Here is a 14,687-nt window from a genome sequence, read left to right on the forward strand (position 1 = left end):
GGTTTTTTTTCTTTTTTTTTTTTTTTTTTTTTTTTTTTTTTTTTTGAGACAGAGTCTTACTCTGTCGCACAGGCTGCAGTGCAGTGGGGCGATCTCAGCTCACTGCAACCTCCACCTCCCGGGTTCAAGTGATTCTCATTCCTCAGCCTCCTGAGTAGTAGCTGGGATTACAGGTGTGTACCACCGTGCCTGGCTAATTTTTGTATTTTTAATAGAGATGGGTTTTGCCATGTTTGCCAGGCTGGTCTCGATCTCCTGGCCTCAAGAAATCCACCCACCTTGGCCTCCCAAGGTGCTGGGATTACAGACATGAGCCACCATGCCTGACCATACTTTGCTTTTTTATTAAAAAATGTTCAAGTCCTTGATCTATCTGGAATGTAGCTTTGTATATGGCTTGAGAGGAAATTAATATGATTGGTCCTAATCAATGACCAGATGTCATAAACCAATTTATTTTATATTATATATTGATGTTATTTAAAATACTAAGTGTGTGTGTGTGTGTGTGTATACAAAGTCTCTCTCTAAATTTTCTAGTCTGTTCCTTTGACTTATTGCCTGTTCCTAAACCAGTACCATACCGTTAGGTTTTATGTCTAGTAGAACAAATTCCATCTCCTTGCAGTATATTTTAAAAAGCAAAAATCCCACAAATAAATAAATAAAACTTGCATCTAAATATGCTAAATGACTTGCTCATATATCATTTAGAGATACAATTCAGAGAATAATCTCAGTCTTCTGAGTTAAGTCATTTATTCGTTCTATTTAGCAGATTTTTATTGAGCATCTACTATATAACATAGTCTGTTCCAGCTTCTAAGGATCCAGCAGTGAAGGAAACACAAAAATCTATGCCCTCATGGAGCAAACACATATTTAACATTATTATTCATTTTTATATAGCTACATCTCTGCTAAATTTTCCAGTTTTTGAGAAATAAATTTTAGTTATTAATGCAGCATAATTAGAAGAGTTGATATCTTACACTTCATATCTCACAGCTTATTTTTCTTACACATAACATTTTTTATTTTATTTATATATTTATTTATTTTGAGACTGAGTCTTGCTCTGTTGCTCAGGCTGGAGTGTAGTGGTACAGAGTCAGCTCACTGAAACCTCCACCTCCTGGGTTCAAGCAATTCTCCTGCCTCAGCCTCCTGAGTAGCTGAAACTACAAGTGCACGCCACCACAGCCAGCTAATTTTTGTACGTTTAGTAAAGAAGGGGTTTCACCATGTTGTCCAGGCTAGTTTTGAACTCTTGACTTCAGATGATCCGCCTGTCTCAGCCTCCCAAAGTGCTGGGATTACAGGCGTGAGCCACTGTGCCTGGCCACATTTTTTTTTCTTTTAACTCTACAGTTTCATTTCTCTTTTTTTTAATGCAAAGTAGTCTCTTCTCTACATCCATGGTTGATTTCAGAAAACCCCTTTGTAGGAGAATTCCCTGTCAAGAGCATAAGACTTTATGAAGCAAATTAGGAAAACTGAGGCCACTATTAAACTAGAAAGAATACATATTTTCCTTAACCATTTGTTCAAATAGGATAATACATCTGGCACATATTATGTATCTGAAATTAGTAATTATTCCCATTCACCATTTCTTGTTTGGGAGAACTTTCTAGAACTTCTCTTTTATGAAGTTTCAGCAAGACACATGATTATTTTATAACACATGATATTCATGATGAGTCTTTTTTTCCCTGTTAGTTCTGGTTGCTGCATTTCTGATTTTATGACTTAAATTACTTCCACTCTGTACATCCGAAATGATCCCAAGGGAACTGAGTAACTTGAGAGAAGTTAAATATAATTACATATTTGAACTCCAGAGTTATACAGCTCTGCTTCAGACTTAGCTCCCCCACAGAAGATGTGACTTGGACAAGCAAGGTAACCTCTCTAAGTTAGGTTTCTCCATCCATAAATTGATAATAATAATATGTACTTGCCTCGTAGGATTGTTGAGAAAATTAAGTGAGGTACAATGTGTCAAATTAATATCTCAGTGCTTGGCACATAATACATGTTAAATAAGTGTTAGCCAATGTTATTATTGAGATGTTTGTTAAGACCATTTCACTAGAAAGAACAGTGGTTCATCTGGGTGATGGGAGCAGGGGTATCATGACGGTATTTATGGAAATAAGGACTTTAAGAATCTTCTGACGTATCAAGAAAAGCTGTCGAGCTGGGCCTCTTGGACTCTGGAAGTCACTCAGGAACTAGAAGCATCCAGTGGAAGAGTCACCGATCTGAGTCATCTTCTTGCTGCCTTAGCAAGTTCAGGGATCCCATAGATACAGTGACTCAGCATCCCTCCATCTGTACTGCTACCATTCCCATTTCTACTAATTTTTCAACTCTCCTATAAATACCTTTTGATTTTGGCTTACCTATAGCTTCTGCTTGTTCATAACTGCTCACTCATCCTTTCTGATAACTCAAAACTTCAACTTATTCACAATTTGTCAGTTCCACACGAATTTTCTAGGTAATAATGGCTGTTTGACTCAATAGTATCCTTACTAAAACAGAGGTTCTATGCTAAACCTCCTCGTGGGCCATAAACCCATAGAAAACTTGATGGCCTTTGGATCATGAGCACATTGCTGATTCTAGTCAGCTGAGCTGGGGAACTGGGGGCTGAGGGGTTCTAGAGGCTGGGTAGAGAACGTGGCATAGAACATGGCGACCTTCTTAGTAGGACCTGCAGGCTCCGCAGTTCCCCCCAGAAATGGGCTGTGTGGTGACTGGCTTGTCTGTAAACTACACTTTGGGTAAATTATATCTCATCTATTCAATATAGCCAAAAAGAGATGTCTCACTCCTCCTCCATTTATAGTTCTTTTTTTACTTTGGTTGGTTTTGAAAGGCAGTAACCTAACTTGAACTAATTTAGACAAAAAGAGGAATTTATTGGCTCACAGGATCCAGGAAAGGTTTAAAAAGTTGATGTCCGAGTCCAGTCTTCCCATATAACTTTGTTTCTTATTTTATTTTTACTTTTACTTTTTTTTTTTTTTTAGACGGAGTCTCACTCTGTTCCCTAGGCTGGAGTGCAATGGCACAATCTCAGCTCACTGCAAAATCCACCTCCCGGATTCAAGTGATTCTCCTGCCTCGGCCCTCTGAGTAGCTGTGATTACAGGTGCGTGCCACCATGCCCAGCTAATTTTTGTATTTTTAGTAAAGATGGGGTTTCACTGTGTTGGTCGGTCTCGAACTCCTGACCTCATGATCCACCTGCCTCAGCCTCCCAAAGTGCTGGGATTACAGGCATGAGCCACTGCGCCCAGCCTGTTTCTTATTTTAAAATTAAACCCTATTTCCTTTGTTTTCTGATCCCCATAAACTGTGACTCCGAGTTTGAATGATCTAATGCTCTCTCAGTGACCTGTTTCTCACTTACATAACACTTGGCCCATATGTGTATGGTTCGTTTTTAGCTCCTCCAGGTTTCCTTCGAACTCCTTTTACTCCCTCACATTCTTCATGTTTTACTTTCTTTAATCTTGGGATTCATGTTACTTCCCTTTCCTGTACTCTGTCTCCAGTAGCTGAGGTATCTCCATAGTGCTGCTCATTTCCTTTTAGTTTCATTCCATTCACTTTCCTAAAGTTCTCTCCTGCTTCTTCCTTGCCTCTTTCTCATTGAGCTCATGAAGTTTTCTCCACTGTCTCAAGACAAAGGCGTCCCTGTTGGAGTAAGTAATCTTGATTTTCTTTCATCAGCAAAAGTTCATGTTGGGGATCCCTGGTGCTTTTTTTTTTTTTTTTTTTTTTTGGTCGCCCAGGCTACAGTGCAGTGGTGTGATCTCGGCTCACTGCAAGCTCTGCCTCCCAGGTTCACACCATTCTCCTGCCTCAGCCTCCCGAGTAGCTGGGATTTACAGGCACCCGCCACCACGCCCGGCTAATTTTTTGTATTTTTAGTAGAGACGGGGTTTCATTGTGTTAGCCAGGATGGTCTTGATCTCCTGACCTCGCGATCCGCCCACCTCAGCCTCCCAAAGTACTGGGATTACAGGCGTGAGCCACCGTGCCCGGCCACCTTTTCTTATCCTCTTATTGCTATCTCCAATATTTCCTGAAATTCATCTTCTTGTTTTTATCCAATTTCTTCTATTGCTCCCTTTATCCCCTCTTTCTCTTATAGAATTAGTTAATTCCCTGTATTCAAAAGAGTAAATGTTACCAGATATTTCTCGTATTGCTTTGGTAGGGCTGCTGTAATGGAGTACCACAGACTGGGTGACTTAAACAACAGAAGTTGTTCTCACAATTCTGAAGGCTATAATCCAAGGCCAATGTGTCCACAAGGTTCATCTCTTTTGAGGCCTCTCTTGGGGTTGTACATGGCCATCTTCACCCTGTATCCTCACAGGGTCTTTCCTCTCTGTGTGTCTGTCTTAATTTGTGCTTTTCATGAGGACAGCAGTCATATTAGATGGGGCCCACGCTAATGACTTCATTTTAACCTAATTGTCCCTTTATAGACCCTGTCTTTGTGCTGCTTTAACAGAATACCACAGACTGGATAATTTGTTAAAAAAAAAAAAAAAGAAAGAAAAAAACAGAAACTTATTTTTAGCAGTCTGGAGACTGGGCCAAGGTCAAGATCAAGGCACAGGAAGGTTCATTTTCTGGTAAGGGTCCGATCTCTGCTTCCAAGATGGCGCCTTGACTGCCATGACCTCCAGAGGGGAGGTCCCCGTGTCCTCACGGGGCAGAAGGCAGAAAGACAAAAAGGGACGAACTCCCTTCATCAAGCCTTTTTATGAGGGCACCTCATTCCATTCATGAGGAAGGAGACCTCATGGCCTAATGACCTCTTAAAAGTCCCACCTCTTGGTGGGACTTAAATTTTGGAAAGGACACACTCAAACCATAGAAGATTTTATCTCAAAATATACAAAAGGCAGTCACATTTGGCATACTAGGGGTTAGGACTTCAACATCTAAATTTGGGGGTGGGGGCAATATTCAACCCATTCCATTGCCGATGCTTTAAAATGCAGATCAAAATTTTACTTCTTACCAGGCACAAAGGCACACACCTACAATCCCAGGCTACTTAGGAGGCTGAGGCAGGAGGACTGCTTGAGCCTAGGAGTTCACCTCCCGTCTCAGCAACATAGTGAGACTGTGTCTCTTTAAAAATTTTTTTTTTTTTAATTTCTTTTCTTCTTCTCCAGGAAGTTTCCTGATCCAAAGAGCTCACTGTGATTTGATCCTTATAGAACTTGTATCAAAGTTTATATCCTTGTCATTCATTGGTAATCAGCCTCTTGTTTTGCCATATTAACTTATTATGTGTGATTTGTGTTGTTAATTTCTTTTTTTTTTTTTTTTTTTTGAGACAGAGTCTCGCTCTGTCGCCCAGGCTGGAGTGCAGTGGCGCAATCTCGGCTCACTGCAAGCTCCTCCCGGGTTCACGCCATTCTCCTGCCTCAGCCTCCGGAGTAGCTGGGACTACAGGCGCCCGCCACCGCGCCCGGCTAATTTTTTCTATTTTTAGTAGAGACAGGGTTTCACCATGGTCTCGATCTCCTGACATTGTGATCCGCCCGCCTCGGCCTCCCAAAGTGCTGGGATTGCAGGCGTGAGCCACCACGCCCGGCCTGTGTTGTTAATTTCTTATGTTCTACTTTATCTACCAAATAAGATGAGATGAAAATAAACCACACCTTCCACTTTCCGAATCTCCATAGTATGTGATACAGCACTTTGCTTGTTGTATGTTCTCAATACACAATTTTAATAATTTAGTCAATGTTCTGCCACTTCAGATTATCCTAAATTCAAACCGTATGAAAGTTGTTCACCCATTAATTGTTTTCAGTCAGTCAATTCCTAAAAAATGTGTTCTTTTTGAAAAGAGTCCTATTCAGTCAGATTAACAAGAATTCAGTTTGGTGAAATCAGAGCAGTTGTGGACCATGTTTGAGGTTGACCCTATTTAGGTCAAAACCAGCAGAAATTAGTGGTAAGGCTTCGATGAGGTCAGTTCAGGAAGAGGTTTTTTTTTTTTTTTTTTTTTTTGAGACGGAGTCTCGCTCTGAGGAAGAGGTTTTTAATAGGATAACGGTCAGAGGGAAGGTGATGGAGTTCATTCAGTTGGCAAGAGGAATTTTGAGTACAGGAGACTCCCGAGCTGCAAGTCAGGCAGAGGGACACTGCAGATCCTACTCAAGTCTGTGGCAGGGGAAGGAAGCATCTGCTCAGAGGACAGCGCCCCAGGTGAGTCTGATGGGGGAAGCATCTGCTCGAAGGACAGCGCCCCGGGTGAGTCTGATAGGGGAAGCGTGCGCTCGGAGGACAGCGCCCCGGGTGAGTCTGATGGGGGAAGCATCCGCTAGGAGGACAGCGCCCCGGGTGAGTCTGATGGGGGAAGCATCCGCTCAGAGGACAGCGCCCCGGGTGAGTCTGAGAGAGAAACGCTGCCTCATTACTCAGCGGGTGCAGGAGCCCTTTTTACTGACTGCTGCATTGTCAGGATCCACAGCTGGTCTATGGACCAGATTTTATCTTCCTACCTGGAGAAAAACCCTCCTGACCCAACGAGTGTGGCCTTGCAGATGTCCTCAGTTTCCACTTCACCAGAGACTGCTTCCCCCCACTGGTGCCTCAGTCCCCTACCAACTGGGTCTTGAAACATCTCTCCAATATTCCTAAGTGGTCCTCAAAGACCACGGGGCTTGAGGCCTTTCTCATGTAGCCACATGCGCATCACTAACCATGCCCTCTCACAAAGCAGCACATAACTTCCTCTTTCTCAACAGGACCCTTACCCCTCATCACCTTCCTTTCTCAAACATGGTCATCCAAAATTACATCCACAGTCAAGGCTTATTAAATATTCACCGTTTGTGGGGCACAGTGGTAACTAACTTCAGAAACGTTTTTCTTTGAGTGCAACAATTTGCTGACGTGTAGTACATTGCTTTTCTATTGCTGCATGACAGATTATTACACACATAGTGGCTTAAAACAAATGTGTTCTCTCACAGTGTCTGTGGGTCAGGTGTGCAGGTGTGGGTTACCTGGGTCCTCTGCTCTGGGTCTCACCAGCTCAGACATGGAGTTGTAAGCTGGAGCCATGACCTCATCTGAGGCCCAGGGTCCTCTTCCAGGTGCACTGGTAGTTGGCACAGTTCATTTCCTTGCAGTACGTTGATTGCTATTGTCTAAATATATGCATTCCCCCCTCCCAAATGTATATGTTGAAACTCTAACTCCCAAAGCGATGTTATTAAACGGCGGGACCTTTGGGACGTGAGTAGGTCATGAGGGCGGAATTAGTGCCCTTATTAAAGAGTCCATGGAGAGCTTGTTTGCCCTTTTTGCCCTTTTGCAAAGAGAAGGGGCCTGTCTATGAAGAGTGGGCTCTCAGCAGACACTGAGTCAGCAGGCACCTTGATCTTCGCTGTCACAACCTCCGGAACTGTGAGAAATAAATTTCTGTTGTTTCTAGATTGACCAGACTAAGGTGTTTTGTCATAGCAGCACAGTCAGACTAAGACAGTGACCAAGGTCATTGCTAACTCTTACTAACTCTCAGTCAGGGACTGCTTTCAGCTCTAAGAGGTCACCCTCAGCTTCTTACCAAGTGGCTCCTGTAGCTACTCTTACCTCTTCTCAAGGACTGTTTGATTTCTTCTATGCCAGCAGAGTCTCTCTGAGTCTTCACCTTCAAGAAAGTTACCTTCTTCTTATTTTTATTTTTATTTTTTGAGACAGAGTTTCACTCTGTTGCCCAGGCTGGAGTGCAGTAGTACAATCACAGCTCACTGCTGCCTTGACCTCCTAGGCTCAAGCAATCCTCCCACCTCAGCCTCTTAGTAGCTGGGACTAGAGGCACACACTGCCACACCCTGCTAATTTTTAAATATTTTTCTGTAGAGATAGAGTCTCTCTATTTTGCCCAGGCTGGTCTTGAGCTCCTGGGCTCAAGCAATCCTCCTGCCCTGGCCTCCTAAAGTGCTGGGATTACAGGTGTGAGCCACCATGCCTGGCCAAAAGTTATCTTCTAAAAGTTAGGCTCACTTAGGATTACCTCTCTTTTGATGAACTCCAGCATAACTAATTAATAACCTAATTGCATTACTTCCATCTATCAAAGTTCACCATAATTCTCACAGCCCTCATGAAGTCCTTTTGATTAACAACCCCTGATATTGACCAAAACTAACCCTCCTAGCTCCCAGGTATTCCAAACCATCTATCCGTTAAATATATACAAGACACACTGTGTATCAAAAACTAATATTCTGTGTTTATGCTAGAAATATATTGACTGCTTTGTGTGACTGGCCAATGGTGTCAAAAAACCTAAAGAATATTTTGTCCCCAGGAAAGCCTAAACATGATTAGAAACAGAACACTGAAAGCTTTACTTGTTTCCACCCCATCCAAAGGCTACAATCAATATTATGCCCTTAGACCAAGAGGTAAACTACATTGGAAAACTAAAGTGTCTTTTGGGGATTGAGTCAACAAGAGATGTAGTATCATTGTGATCCCAAAATCCAGGCCAGGCTAAAAGTATCCAGACCAGTGGTCTGGGAGAAGCTTTGCTTTCTAATGCAGAGGGTCTCAAACTTGAGTCCATCAGATCCCTCGGGGGCTGTATCCCTTAGCATCTTCCCCACAGTTTCTCTTCAGTAGGTCTAGGGTAGAGCCTGAGAACTGCATTCCTAACAAGTTGCCAGGTGAAGCTGTTGCTGCTGGGGCTGAACCACATTGAGAACCACTGTTCAGGAGGGAAGAACCAGTGGACAGAAGGTACAGAAAGCTAGATTTAGCTCAAGATCTGGTGGAATCTTTCTTTAAAGCAGCTACTATTCTTCAACAGTAGAACAGGTTCTTTCCTAAAACGTGTTTTCTATTATTGGACTTAAGCAGACATTGAATAATTGCTCACTGGGGAATATTATAAAAATGATTGCTGCAATAGACAGTAGTGTCCTGAGAACAAGAAGCTGGGATTAATCTGGGAAGATTCATGCAGCAGAGGCACATGGAGTCCTACTAGGACACACCATCAGGAAAAGAAGTGTAGATGCCACATGAAATATCCTTGGTATTTATTACCTGGGAGGGAATTTAAAATTTCACCAATGATAGATGTGAAGTTAAAGTGGTAATTAGGAAGCAATGATTAGAGCAGGGCTAGGAATAACCAGACCTGTATCATTCTAGAAAGGATTATGTGGTTCATAACTGAAGAGTGAGTAGAAATAAAAAATCAGAGCAGAAGGAAGGAAACCAAGGCATTCTGGGACGGTAATCCACAAGAGCTGGGCGTTCCACACAGTGTCCCTACGGCACAAGTCTGATCAGTTGTTTCTAGATTGAAAGAACAGGTGGAGGATGGGGTGGCAAAGCAGGATCCCTAAAGGAGAGGAATTAAGCAAAACAACAAGTTGCACTAGAATCGCTTCTCAAGTCTGGCTGATCATCAGAGTCACCAAAGGGTAGCTTTTAACAACTGCTGATCTCTGAATCCTATTGAATTCAAAATTAGCAATGGAGGTAATTCCCAGGCACTGCCCAGTTTGTAATTCATTAGCCCTGATGATCTCTACCAACGATGCCTAGTAGTTACACCTAAAGCTGTTTGGCAATAGAAGACTTGGGCCTTTGGGGTATTTTATATAAGCAATCCCTTCCAGTCCTCTTAATAAAAACAAAATCATCTTTCTGAGTAGGCCACTTCAAATGAAACAGAGCACATCCACTTTTACATTTGTTTTCTCTATATTGAACTACAATATAGTAATTTTATCATATTTTCATTACAAATTTTAAAAAGACTTCTGCTTTTATAACAAATGGTTTAAAAACCATCAGATAGTTTTAGAAGGAGAGCCAGGCTTTGAAGACAGTTGTAGAAGGAGGACCAGAATTTGAATCCCAGCGCTACCACTTAACTTGCAGTAACCTTGGGTGAGTTGTGTAATTTTTCTGAGTCTCACTTTCCTTATCAGTATATTATGGGAAATGATGCCAGCCTTGGAAGTGGTTATGCTCTCCTTGAGGTCATTGTTGTATTCCCAGTTCCTGGTACTTCGTAGTTGCTCACAGCACATTTGCTGAATGAGCTAATAGCTTATCTGTAACTAACACAGCCTCTGCTTAAGAAAAGGGTGTTAGCGTTAGGATTACTGCAAGCTTTCCTTTTCCTGTTTTTTTTTTAATAATTTTTTTTTTAATTTTGTTCATCATGCTGAAATACTACATATGCTTGTACTCCAGATTTCCCAAAAAGATACACTGGGGAGGGTGTTGGGATTTAGCAGGGTAAAGTTGAGAGATGGTCAAAGGGGACTTCATTTTGACCTATAAATTTTGTAACTATTTCAAGGAAAATTTATTTGTGTATTATTTATTCAATTAGAAAAAAATAGAAAAATTGTAAAAGTAAACTACAAAACCTCCCTCATATCACCCCATGAAAGCTCTGCTTAGGAGTTCATCTCTGATTTTTCACTTATAATTCTGCCCCCCAAGACACACACACCCATAATAGACAGCCCACTTTCCATCTAATTAACATATTTTCCTTCCATTGTACAAGCTGCCCTGGATGGCATAACCTGTTTCTGCTGGAGAAATATGTACATCTCTTCTTTTTTAGCAGCTGCCTCACCCTCTTTCATCTAAACCCTACATCTTATCATGTTCAGAACCATTTCGATTAATTTATTTAAGCCTCTTATCTTATCTCATTGTGAAAGCCTCTGTTTACCACATCTCTTTTTCTTAGTAGTACACACGCTGAGTTTAATGCGGCCTGGGCACAGAGTGGCCTCCTAACCCTTTGCTGCCCCAAACTCCCTTTTTGACAGCTGTCAGTCCAAAATTCTCTGCCTGGCTGTCAGGACACTTTGGAATAGCGCCTCATTTGACCTAGTACTTTCTTGCACCCAGAGGTAGACTCCTCCGCTCCTCTGGTGAATGATAAACTTCCTGTGAGTGGGGCCTGAGGCTTTAAACTGTTTATGTCTCTTTTGTCCAACGGTACCCCTTGGTCATATTGGAAAGCCTCCTACTGCATGAGTGAAACTGGAGTTTTGATCTTGTATTAAAAGCCTGTAATCCCAGCACTTTGGGAGGCTGAGACGGGCGGATCACGAGGTCAGGAGATCAAGACCATCCTGGCTAACACGGTGAAACCCCGTCTCTACTAAAAAATACAAAAAACTAGCCGGGTGAGGTGGCGGGCGCCTGTAGTCCCAGCTACTCGGGAGGCTGAGGCAGGAGAATGGCGTAAACCCGGGAGGTGGAGCTTGCAGTGAGCTGAGATCCGGCCATTGCACTCCAGGCTGGGCGACAGAGTGAGACTCCGTCTCAAAAAAAAAAAAAATTCATTTAGTCTGTACTTTTTGTCTCTGGTGAATAGAAGTTGCAACCAAGAAGCAATCTGTCATTTTTGAAACAAGTAAATGGTCTATTATTTTTCAAGGTTATCTCTAACCTCTGATAAAAATGTTTAAATGTTAAGGTTTTAGCTTTTTTTGACCGTGTACTTAAACCTGTACTGAATTCCGCTCTGGGGCACCCTTTGGAGTTTTCCCTCTATTAATGTGGCTGAAGACATCTTTAACTTCTCCATTGGCTGTAGTAGAATATATTGATTTTATAGTTTCTTTTCACTGACAAAGAAATCATTTGTTGGAAATATATTATTGGAGAAATTTCAGTATCTTATTAAGAGATTTTGTTTTGTTTTTTGGAATGCGGGGGATATTAGTTAGTAAAGACCATTGCCTTTGGAATTAAACCTGGGTTTGAATCTTGGATTTGTCATTTAGTAGTTGTGACTTTGGAATACTAATTTCACTTTTCTTTTTTTTTTTTTTTTTTAGATAGAGTCTCACTCTGTCGCCCAGGCTGGAGTGCAATGGAACGATCTCGGCTCACTGCAACCTCCGCTTCCCGGGTTCAAGCGGTTCTCCTGCCTCAGTCTCCTGAGTAGCTGGGACTACAGGACCGCGCCACCACGCCTGGCTAATTTTTGTATTTTTCAGTAGAAACGGGGTTTCACCATATTGGCCAGGCTGGTCTCGAACTCCTGACTTCGTGATCCACCCACCTCAGCCTCCCAAAGTGCTGGGATTACAGGCGTGAGCCCCCGCACCCGGCCCTTATTTCACTTTTCTAAGCCTCATTTTCTCATCTCTAAAATTAAGATAAAAAGGAAAATCTGCCCATATATGACTATTATAAGGATTGAATGAAAAAATGATATTAAGGACAGACCACAAAACAAAAATGAGATATTCTCTTCCTGCTTTTACTATATGTACATATATCTGTGTGTGTGTGTGTGTGTGTGTGTGTGTATTCCTTTACCATCTCTGTATTTCACTATGCAAACCATGGTGATCGATGTGATAAAGCAGTACCTGCAAGAAGTTCCTAGGAAGCTATAGTTACATATGTAACAAAGGAGGACTACACATAATTAGAATATCAAGGTACAAAACTGTCGACTGAAGATCAGTGGTTGTCAGCCTGCTTTCAGCCAGGACACACCTGAGGAATGGTGATTCACAAGGACACACTCCCCTGTTAAGCCCGGTTTCTGGTGTGTCAACACATGCCCTGTTATTCTTACTCACCAGGACTGAATGTAAGTGTAGTGTTAGGGTAGCAGTAGCTCTCAAATCAGTCTTTAAAAAGAAAATTACATTATTAGCAAATCTCATCACTTTCACTGCTAGCAGGCACAAGTGATTTGACTGATGTTGAGAAACTGTCAGAAAAGGGCAATAAACTAAAATGTCTGCAAGGCCAGGCTGATAAATTAGTGAAGTGAACTGAATATGAGAACCCAAAGGAAGCCATCAGGAAGACCTTGGTGCACAAGAGTACACGTACACACACAAACACACACATACCCACACACTTCTAAACGTGCACATGCTCTCCAGCTCCAGCAAATCACAAGACCAGCAATGCCAGCTCCTCTAGCATCCCCAAAACAGCCGGAACTGTGGAATTTTATGTGAAATCTCTGGATTTTATTTAAACCATTTTAAAACAGTACAAGACAAGTCAAACATGTTCACCATTTACAAGACCTATGGGCTATTAGTCTGTAACTAAACTTCTTCAGACCAAATGTCTTTGATTCCATACTCTTGTCAATAAAATCACTGAGCATGCATTAGAATATAATTTATAAATTATAAGCATGTACTCAAAATCTATAAATTAAATACTAATAATGCCTTTTTTCTCTTAGGAAGAAACCAAACATAAATATTTTGATGCTTTTGCAGTTCATAAGCATGATGATTAGGTGTTCACATTCAAGTGTGGGATGTGCCATCCTCAAACCTTGCCACAATGTCAGCACTTTGCCCATCTGACATGAAAAGAAATCGTAGATAAATAGTTCTCATATTTCCCTTCTACACTCTCATGGATCCCTGTGGGTGTGCAACGCTGTGGAGACCACCACTTGGACCCTGAAAGCTGTAGGGATTGGAAGACGGGGACCTAAAGAAGTAACAGTTAGTTCATGTCTCCTGCTCTTCCACTCCTGACAAGTTCTCAATTCCTCTCCCAAAGCAGCCACTATAAAGAGTTACTTTTTTTTTTTTCCTTTCGCTGTGTATTTTTTGTTTTTATTAATTTATTCTAAAGAAACAGATTAGTAGTTCCTGTGCACCAGACCCTGTTTTCGGCACTTGGGGACAAATGTGACAAATAAGGCTGCCCACATGGGACTTTACATTCTGTTAGGGGAAACAGCTAATAAAAAACTAAATATTAAATAAGGCCAGGCATGGTGGTGCACATCTGTAATCCCAACATTTTGGGAGGCCATAGCAGGTGAATCACTTGAGCCCAGGAGTTTTAGACCAGCCTGGGCATAAAAACAAGACCTCATCCTTACTTTAAAAAAAAAAAAAAAGAGGAAGGCCAGCAACAGCAACAATAGCAGTGATTCCCTTTCTTGTGTTTGTGTTCCTTTGCTCTGTGACTCTGAGTGTACTTTCTACTTTGGCTCTGACCTTGACCATGTGACTTGCTTTGACCAATGAAATATGACACAGTAGAGGCTTGAAGAGTCCCTGTGGTTTGGGCTCTTGGACCTCTGCTGTCATGTGATGAACTAGGCTCACCTTCTTGATGAGGAGAGAAGCATAGTCCAGTCATCCCATCACCGCAGCCAACACCGAGACACGTGTCAGGCATTTGACTGAGGCCATCTGGAACCAGTCAGCCCCAGCTAAACTGCCAACTGACCACAGATGCATGAGTGAGCCTAGCTAAGATCAGCCAGAAGAACCGCCTAGCAAAATTATGAACTAAATAGATGGTTGTTTTAAGCCATTGCGTTTTGAGTTGGTTTGTTATGCAGCACAAAATAATTGATACAAGCTGCAGCATGAACCAGATACCATGCTGGGATGTCTCTTTACCATCATCCTGGGGCTGTCCTCTGCTTTTTTCCTGTATTGGATCTCATATTTCTAGTAATCCATGTCTTCCTCTTGCTTGGTTTCCTTCAGTGACTTCCCAAGAAAGAGTACATGAGCAGTAAATTAATTGTATGAAACCTTGCATGTCTGAAAATGTCTTTTTTAAAAATTTTTTTCGATTCTTATGTTTTTTTTTTTTTTTTTTTTTTTTTTTTTTTTTGATTTTTTTTTTTT

At 41.7% G+C, this 14,687-nt stretch overlaps 1 long non-coding RNA gene and 1 other non-coding gene across 2 annotated transcripts in view; both read left to right on the top strand.

Moving 5' to 3' along the window:
* LOC112636692 overlaps positions 1–14,687 on the top strand; it is a 65,075-nt gene that overhangs the window by 32,354 nt on the left and 18,034 nt on the right. The window lies entirely within an intron of this gene.
* On the top strand, positions 13,293–13,396 carry LOC112636841. Its single transcript, XR_003122312.1, has one exon. It is a non-coding gene; the product is annotated as a small nucleolar RNA U13 (small nucleolar RNA).

Source organism: Theropithecus gelada, chromosome 12 (genome assembly GCF_003255815.1).
Source record: "Theropithecus gelada isolate Dixy chromosome 12, Tgel_1.0, whole genome shotgun sequence".
In the NCBI taxonomy this organism is placed as follows: domain Eukaryota; kingdom Metazoa; phylum Chordata; class Mammalia; order Primates; family Cercopithecidae; genus Theropithecus; species Theropithecus gelada.